This window comes from Fundulus heteroclitus, unplaced genomic scaffold, assembly GCF_011125445.2.
Source record: "Fundulus heteroclitus isolate FHET01 unplaced genomic scaffold, MU-UCD_Fhet_4.1 scaffold_77, whole genome shotgun sequence".
Classification (NCBI taxonomy): domain Eukaryota; kingdom Metazoa; phylum Chordata; class Actinopteri; order Cyprinodontiformes; family Fundulidae; genus Fundulus; species Fundulus heteroclitus.
In genome coordinates this window covers 162821-171963 of record NW_023397219.1, presented here as the reverse complement: position 1 = coordinate 171963, position 9143 = coordinate 162821, and the positions used below count along the sequence as shown (strand labels likewise).

At 47.0% G+C, this 9143-nt stretch overlaps 1 long non-coding RNA gene across 1 annotated transcript; it reads left to right on the top strand.

Moving 5' to 3' along the window:
• The first annotated feature begins 355 nt into the window (after window positions 1-355).
• Window positions 356-1358, top strand: LOC118561963. Its single transcript, XR_004930397.1, has 2 exons — window positions 356-921; window positions 1297-1358. It is a non-coding gene; the product is annotated as an uncharacterized LOC118561963 (long non-coding RNA).
• Window positions 1359-9143: the final 7785 nt, after the last annotated feature.

Here is a 9143-nt window from a genome sequence, read left to right as displayed (position 1 = left end):
TGGGGAACCCCTGTTAAGTGATTCATCCTCTGAGGATGAAATTGATCCTGATTTGTTTTTGAGGTTAAATGTCCACCAACCACCGCCTTCTTTGCCAGTCAACCCACCCATGGCCAGAAATGACATGGTTCCTCAGTCTGCTGAGATATATCCTCCTGAAGCGCCTTCAACATCTGCCAGCTCAAGAAAAGATGAGGGCCCTCCAAGGGTAATGAGAAGAACTGCACGCTCAACAGCAGGTCAGCACTCCAATGTCCACCATCTCCCAAGAGCAACAGGATTAGTGCATGGGGCTGCAAACTCTCCTGATGCACACTGCAATGCTGTTTCTGCACTATTTAGACCTTAGTGCTAGTGTTTTTGGGGTCGTCGTCGGGGCGTCGACGCAAGCTGGGGGGGTAGACTGTAGCAGCATAAATGGTACGCTGCCACTTTAAGGTCTATTTCAGCTGCTGCATATAAGCAGGTATCCACCTGCCACGAAGTTGCTTGCGTCATGACGTCGTATCATTTTGGTTCCTGTGTCTGCTGAACTGTGCTGGCTTCTTTCGTTGCTCCTCCAAAACCTGGACTGATCTGTTTGTGTTTGCTTGGTGCTGGGAAGCTGCGCTGCATAGGCGGAATTGTGACTCCGTTTATTTGGCAGCCTGGTAATGAAACAGCTTCCTGATGAGTCTTTGACCACCATAATACTGGATTTGACACTCGCTGCTGTTTTGCCTATAAAGAACTGTTTCGCCTAAAGAAATTCTTAAAAGGACCTATCTGGACTTTCCCCCTGCTGCCGGGAGCATTGATGACACTACCATCCGGAAAAAGTGCAATATTGTAGTGCTATTGTACCACTGTTTTACTCATATCGTTTCATTTTTGCCTTTCTTTTAGGGACTGAGGCTTCTGTGGTGGCGGTGGTGATCCCTGGTGGCGGTGTCTTGTCTTGTGTGTTTTGTTGGAGCACCTTCTTTTTTTTTTTGTTTGCCGTGTTTTTGTAGTGTCCAGGGTGATCCCTTTTCTTCACTGGACGTTGCCCCTTATCTCACCACTCCCCCCCCCCCCCCCCCCCCCCCCCCCCCCCACACTGGTAAGCCTCAGTTTCCTTTTGAAATTTAAAATATTTTATAATCAATTTAAATAAAAATGCATTCACTGTTTTAACCATTCAATTGCAGATTATTGTGATTCTTTTTAAACAAAAGACGTGTTTAATAAACTTTTGTAAAACTATTTGAATCCTGTCTCATTTCCAGTAGAACTTACCTGTGTCCTTACTATTTTATTTTCCTGGAGTTATTCCAGGTGGCGTTGTCGGTATCCCATATTAACTTTAACATCTTACATTTGGGTTTCATAAAAAAAAAGAAAATCCATCCACCCCCCAGGTTGCCACATCTCTTTATGCAGATGATGTACTCCTGTATTTGTCTGATCCTACATCATCAATACCACGTCTGAGGGAAATGATTTCTGTTTATGGAAATTTTTCTGGCTATAAAATAAATGTTGATAAGACAGAGGCAATGGATGTCAATGGCAATATTCCACTGGGGGTTAAACAACAGAGCGGTTTTAGGTGGCCAAAGGAAGGCATTAAATATCTAGGCATCAACATTCCCCTCTCATTAAATGATTTGTATCACGTCAATTACACTAAAACACTGGATATAATTAAAAAAGACCTGGAGCGATGGTCAGCATTGCCTTTGTCCCTCCTCGGTCGCATTGAAACCATCCGCATGAATCTGTTACCCAGATTATTGTATTTGTTCCAAATGTTGCCAGTTGGCATACCTAAGTCCACGTTCGTTGAATTGGATAAAATTATATCAAAATTCATATGGCAAGGCAAGCGCCCTCGCATAAAATATAAAACACTACAAAGAAGTAAGACGGAAGGGGGCCTCAAGCTTCCGGTTTTAAAATACTATTTCTGGGTGTCATGATTTGTCTTTGGATGAACCCAGACACAGCACGCACACACAGAGCTAGTTCTTGAAATGATTTTATTGAACAGAATGAAGGGTTTTGACGAGAGGAACCAGAGTCTTCTATGAACGGAGATGAAGGGTGCAGAAGCTGGCTGACAGGAGGAGTAATGGGTGACTGACCGGGAGGAAACTTTGGAGCGGAGGACCTGAAACCGTGGAACAGCAGCGGAACCGGAGACTGTGGAACTGAGTTGCAGAACTTGAGAGCGTGGGACTGAGTTGCAGAACTTGAGAGCGTGGAACTGAGTTGCAGAACTTGAGAGCGTGGAACTGAGTTGCAGAACTTGAGAGCGTGGAACTGAGTTGCGGACATGACCGTCGAGCAGCAGTAGAGCTTGAGAACGTGGAACAGCAGTGGAAACTTGAGAACTTCCGATGGAGCAGAGCTGAGCAGAGTCTGAGAGAAGTGACTTGAACAGAAACCAAGTAGAAGCAACGTCTTCAGGCTGACTGTAACAAAAACTGAGCTGACACAGAATACTGGCAGAGACTGAGCAGAAGTGAACACTACGGACCGGCGACGAGAGCAGAAAGAGGTGAGTTTAAATAAGGGTGGAACCAGGTGGAAGCAGTTGGAGGTTAATTGCAGCCTGTCAGGAGAAACCAACCAGGCTGCGCAGGAAAGAGAGAGAGGGACAGAGGCTCAGCACGCAGCCTACAAGCTGCATCCTGACAGTACCCCCCACCCCCATAGGCCGGACACCGGACGGCCCAGAATCTCCATGCTGGGTGGGTGGAGGGGGCCCAGGAAGGCGGGCAAGAGTCAAAACTGAATACTGAGGGACCAAAGAGCCAGCGAACACAGAAAACCAAAAGGATCAAAGACTAGAGAACATTAGGGACCTAATAGAGAACACTGGGGAATAAAGGGCCAGAAAACACAGAGGAACCAAAGGGGCTAGAGAACACGGGGAACCTAAAGGCTAGAGAACACGGGGAACCAAAGGGGCTAGAGAACATGGGGAACCGAAGGGGCTAGAGAACACGGGGAACCAAAGGGGCTAGAGAACATGGGGGACCAAAAGCTAGAGAACACAGGGAACCAAGGCCTAGACAATACTGGGGAGCCCAGAGACTAGGGGACACAGAGGAACCAAAGCAGGCATATGCAGGGAAAGGAAACAGACGCACGACAGCGGCAAAGGGAAGGAACGGGCGCACGACAGCGCCAAAGGGAAGGAACGGGCGCACGACAGCGCCAAGGGGAAGGAACGGGCGTGTGGAAACACCAGGTGGAAGGACAGGCGGACTGATACGCTAGGGCTCAACAGCGTACGGAAACGCTGGGGCACAACTTGCGTACAGAAACGCCGGGGGAAAGGACCGGGCGTACGGGAACGCCAAGGGAAAAGACCGGGCGTACGGAAATGCCAAGGGAAGGAACGGGCGTATGGAAACGCCAGAGGAAGAACGGGCGGACTGATACACTAGGGCTCAACAGCGTACGGAAACGCTGGGGCACAACTAGTCGTACAGAATCGGGCGTACGGAAACGCAAAGGGAAAGGATCAGGCGTACGGGAACGCCAAGGGAGAGGATTGGGCATACGGGAACGCCAAGGGAGAGGATCGGGCGTACGGGAACGCCAAGGGAGAGGATCGGGCGTACGGGAACGCAAAGGAAAAGGATCGGGCGTACAGGAACGCCAAGAGAAAGGAGCGGGCGTACTGAAACACTAGGGCTCAACAGCGTACGAAAACGCTGGAGTACTACTAGTGAAACGACACGCCAGGAACCCGCCGGGGCGTGAGGAAAACGCCGGGGCGCAAGGGAAGAGATTGCCGGGGCGTGAAGTAAACGCTGAGACGCAAGAGAAGAGATCGCCGGTGCGTGAGGGAAACGCCGGGGCGCAAGGGTAATATTGCCGGGGCGTGAGGTAAACGCTGGGGCACAAGGGAAGGATTGCCGGGGCGTGAGGTAAACGCCGGGGCACAAGGGAAGGATTGTCGGGGCGTGAGGGAAACGCCGAGGCGGAACGGGCGCACGACAGCGCCAAGGGGAAGGTACGGGCGTACGAAAACGCCAAGAGGAAAGGAACGGGCGCTTACAGCACCAGGGAAAGGAACGGGCGCGCAACAGCGCTAAAGGGGAAAGACAGACATACAGGAACACTAGAGAGACAAGACAGGCGTACTGATATGCTAGGGCTCAACAGCGTACGGAAACGCTGGAGCACAACTAGCGTACAGGAAAGCCAGGGGAGAGGACGGGCGTACGGAAACGCCAGGGAAAGAACTAGCGTATGGAAACGCCAGGGAAAGGAACAGGCGGACCATAACACTAGGGCTCAAAAGTGTATAGAAACGCTGGAGCACAACTGGTGTATGGTAACGTCTGGGGAAAGAACTGGCGTATGGGAACGTCAGGGGAAGCAAGAACGGAGGGCGTCCTAACACGCCGGAACACGAACGGGGGGCGTCCTAACACGCCAGGGAGCACGAACAGAGAGCGTCCTAACACGCCAGGGAGCACGAACGGAGAGCGTCCTAACGCCAGGGAGCACGAACGGAGGGCGTCCTAACATGCCAGGGAACACGAACAGAAGGCGTCCTAACACGCCAGGGAACACGAACGGAGGGCGACCTAACACGCCAGGGAACACGAACGGAGGGCGTCCTAACACGCCAAGGAACAGGGAATGTGCCGAGCAGCAACTGGCCGAGCGCGCCAGAGGGCTCAGCCGGCGACATGGGACCGCCGGATGGCTCTGACAGCGGCTTGCATGCGCTGGGCAACGACAGGCTTGCGCACCAGAGGGCTCAGCCGGCGACTAGGAGCGCCGGAGGGCTCTGGCAGCGCCTAAACACAGAGGAAGACAAGACAAAGAGGACTAGGACAGGGACTACTAGACTAAGACAGGGACTACAAGAATAAGACAGAGGCTACAAGACTAAGATAGGACTCGAGAGGAACTACAGGGGCTAGACAGGGAAACCAAAACAAAACCAGAAAACTAGGAGGGGAACCGAAACCTAGAGCTAAACTATAAAACAAAGCAAACAGGGAGACAAGGGCAGGTTCAGCTAACTAATGAAAAACTAGATAACTAAAGCTAGAAATAAGAACACGAGAAAAACAGGAAATCTAAGGTGAAAACTAAAATTCAGAACCAAAATTCGAAAGCCTAAAGGGAAACCTAGAACAATTAAACCGAGCTGAAAATAAACCCAAAGCAAAACAGAAACTCAAATACTTTAAAGAAAACGAAAAAAAAAACTCCTAAATAATTCCGAAACACAAAAAATCCTAGATAAACCAAACCTAAGGTTAAGCCTAAACAAATTAACAGAAAGCAGAAACTAATTTTCTAAATCAGTAAAGAATACAAAAAAACAAGACTAGAAACTAAAGCAGGACTTGAACGCCAACAAAAACCGAAACTGAAGTACTCTAAGAAATCTACGGGAAACTGAAAAACTGAGGAACGTTAAATAACTCAAAACACAAGGACCCAAAAAATAATTCAAAACAAAACAGAAACTAGAAAACGCTGGGCAGCAGGAAGTGACGCTAGGCTACGTCAGAGGTGGGCTGCACGGAAAGCGAACCCGGAAACACAGTCGGAGGTGGACGTCGCAACACAGCAAGCCAAACTAGACGGACCACGGGCGGGGCATCCATGAAGTCCCCAAGCACAGGTGGAGCAGACCCTGCCAGCTTCTGCACCAAGCTCTGTGCGTGCTCGGGTTCATCCTTTTGGCCGGTCCGTAATTGTCATGATTTGTCTTTGGATGAACCCGGACACAGCACGCACACACAGAGCTAGTTCTTGAAATGAGTTTATTGAACAGAATGAAGGGTTTTGACCAGAGGAACCAGAGTCTTCGATGAACGGAGATGAAGGGTGCAGAAGCTGGCTGACAGGAGGAGTAATGGGTGACTGGAGGAAACTCTGGAGCAGAGGACCTGAAACCGTGGAACAGCTGCGGAACCGGAGACTGTGGAACTGAGTTGCAGAACTTGAGAGCGTGGGACTGAGTTGCAGAACTTGAGAGGGTGGGACTGAGTTGCAGAACTTGAGAGGGTGGGACTGAGTTGCAGAACTTGAGAGCGTGGAACTGAGTTGCAGAACTTGAGAGCGTGGGACTGAGTTGCAGAACTTGAGAGCGTGGAACTGAGTTGCAGAACTTGAGAGCGTGGAACTGAGTTGCAGAACTTGAGAGCGTGGAACTGAGTTGCGGACATGACCGTCGAGCAGCAGCAGAGCTTGAGAACGTGGAACAGCAGTGGAAACTTGAGAACTTCCGATGGAGCAGAGCTGAGCAGAGTCTGAGAGAAGTGACTTGAACAGAAACCAAGTAGAAGCAACGTCTTCAGGCTGACTGTAACAAAAACTGAGCTGACACAGAATACTGGCAGAGACTGAGCAGGAGTGAACACTACGGACCGGCGACGAGAGCAGAAAGAGGTGAGTTTAAATAAGGGTGGAACCAGGTGGAAGCAGTTGGAGGTTAATTGCAGCCTGTCAGGTGAAACCAACCAGGCTGCGCAGGAAAGAGAGAGAGGGACAGAGGCTCAGCACGCAGCCTACAAGCTGCATCCTGACACTGGGCAGCTCAGTTAAAGCCTTTAATTTCATGGATCCAACAGGATTCTCAAACAAGATTGCTCAGCATTGAGCAAGCAAAGTGCTCAGTACCATTAAAGGTATTGCCATTTCTAGATATCCCAGTAAAGGAACTGCCATTGTGGACTAAAACCACACTTGACATTTGGAACAAAGTGCAAATTTTTTTCAAGCTACCGAGAGGTTTATCAATATTAACAAGCATTGGACATATTAAATCTTTCACACCCAATCTCTTGGACAAAATTTTTTCTAAATGGGCTGAACAGGGGCTTACATTTCTTCATCAGTTGATCGACAGAAACAATCTTATATCGTTTGAAGAGTTATGTAGGAATTTTCATCTCCAAAACAGTGATTTCTTTAGATATTTACAGCTGCGCTCTTTTTTGCTCGCACACAAGGACTGGGAAAAAGTACTAAATCCAACACCATTAGAAAACCTTCTAATCCATTACCAGAAAGGGGGAGGAGATAAAAAATTTATATTTGCAAAGTTATATAGTGCATTACTGTCAATGAACCTTAACGAAACCACTTGGACAAAACAAAGATGGGAGGCAGAGACGGCCAAAATAATCTCTGACGAGGCATGGGAGGGAGTCTGGATTGAGGCTCATAGAGTTACAAACTCAAATATATGGTGGGAATATAAATGGAAAATTATTAGCAGATATTTCAGGACCCCAGATGTGGTTGCCAAGATGGATCCTAAAGTACCAAGCTTGTGTTGGAGAAATTGTGGCTCAGCGGCCCCCAATCATACACACATTTTTTGATCATGCCCCAAACTTCAAAACTTTTGGGATGAGGTGTACAGAACTATAAACCATATTTTCCCAGGAGTTATACCAAAGGATGTTGCAGTTGCGGTACTTGGTATTATACCAGATGGCTTGCAAGGACGGGCCAAAGCATATCTGTTAAATGCCCTTTTTACAGTTGCCCTGAAATGCATCACAATAAGGTGGATGCAGCTGGAGCCTCCTTCCTATGACTTATGGGTCCAAAAAGTAAGGGAATTGTATAAAATGGAAAAGATAACCTACTCATTAAGACTTCAGAAAAACACTTTTAGCCTGCGCTGGGGGCCAGCAGAAGCAATGTTGATGTAAATAAACCCAACAAGTTTGTCTCTTGGCATATGATGTCTAGCTATCCCTCCCAAAGTGTATCCTTATTTTGGTGTTGTATGATGATGAACCTACAATTGTGACTAACATGTTTATTTATGGAAAACTTTATATTGTCAACATTTGTGTCATGTGCCTTTAATGCATGGTTGTATCATTGCTCTGCAAAAATAATAAAAGTCTAAGTTCTAAAAATAAGACAAAAAAACAAAGATAGACATAGTTTTTAGCATTTATATATAAATTAATATTAATTTTACATAGTAAAGTCACAAGTTTTAATGTTAATTTTTTCCCTCACTAACACATCTAATCCTGAGCTTTCACACCTAACAATATTGTTATTTGTATATTTTTGCATGCTGTTTTTATTAATTCAATTCAATTTTATGTATATAGCACCATTTCATGAAACATGTCATCTCAAGGCACTTTTCAAAGTCAAATTCAATCATATTATACAGATTGGTCAAAGATTTCCTATATAAGGGAACCAGTTGATTGCATTAAAGTCTTGACAAGCAGCATTCACTCCTGGAGAAGCGTAGAGCCACAGGGAGAGTCGTCTGCATTGTCCATGGCTTAGCAGCAATCCCTCATACTGAGCAAGCATGAAGCGACAGTGGAAAGAAAAACTCCCCATTAATGGGAAGGAAAACGACAAGCAATGCAAAACTGGAGAACAGTGGATCTCAGTAGAGTGAGAAAAATAGGCCCTGATGTCCTCCAGTAGCCTAAGCCTATAGCAGCATAACTATAGAGGTAGCTCAGGGTAACATGAGCCACTCTAACTATAAGTTTTGTCACAAAGGAAAGTTTTAAGATTAGTCTTAAAAGTAGACGGGGTGTCTGCCTCACGGACCAAAAATGGGAGTTGGTTCCACAGGAGAGGAGCCTGATAACTAAAGGATCTGCCTCCCATTCTACTTTTAGCGACTCTAGGAACCACCAGCAGACCTGCAGTGTGAGAGCGAAGGGCTCTGTTAGGAACATACGGGGTAATCAGAACTCTGATATATGATGGAGCTTGATTATTAAGGGTTTTATACGTTAGAAGAATTTTAAATTCTATTCTTGATTTAACAGGAAGCCAATGAAGGGAAAGCTAAAATTAGAGAAATATGATCCCTGTTGTTGATTTTCATCAAAAGTCTTGCTGCAGCATTTTGAATCAGCTGAAGACTTTGAACTGCATTTTGTGAACTTCCTGATAGTCAAGAATTACAATAGTCCAGCCTTGAAGTAACAAATGCATGGACTAGTTTTTCAGCATCACCCCTGGACAACATTATCCTCGTCCATACACAGTTTTTTTCAAAGCCTGGAAAAAGGTTCAAAATGTCCGGGTCATTCCAGAATCTTACACTTTGCTTTCACCGGGGGCAGGAGCTCAATACCCTTGGAAGAGACTGTTTAGCGCAGCTTCATGTGCTGACACTGTAACTCCAGGTACTTCAT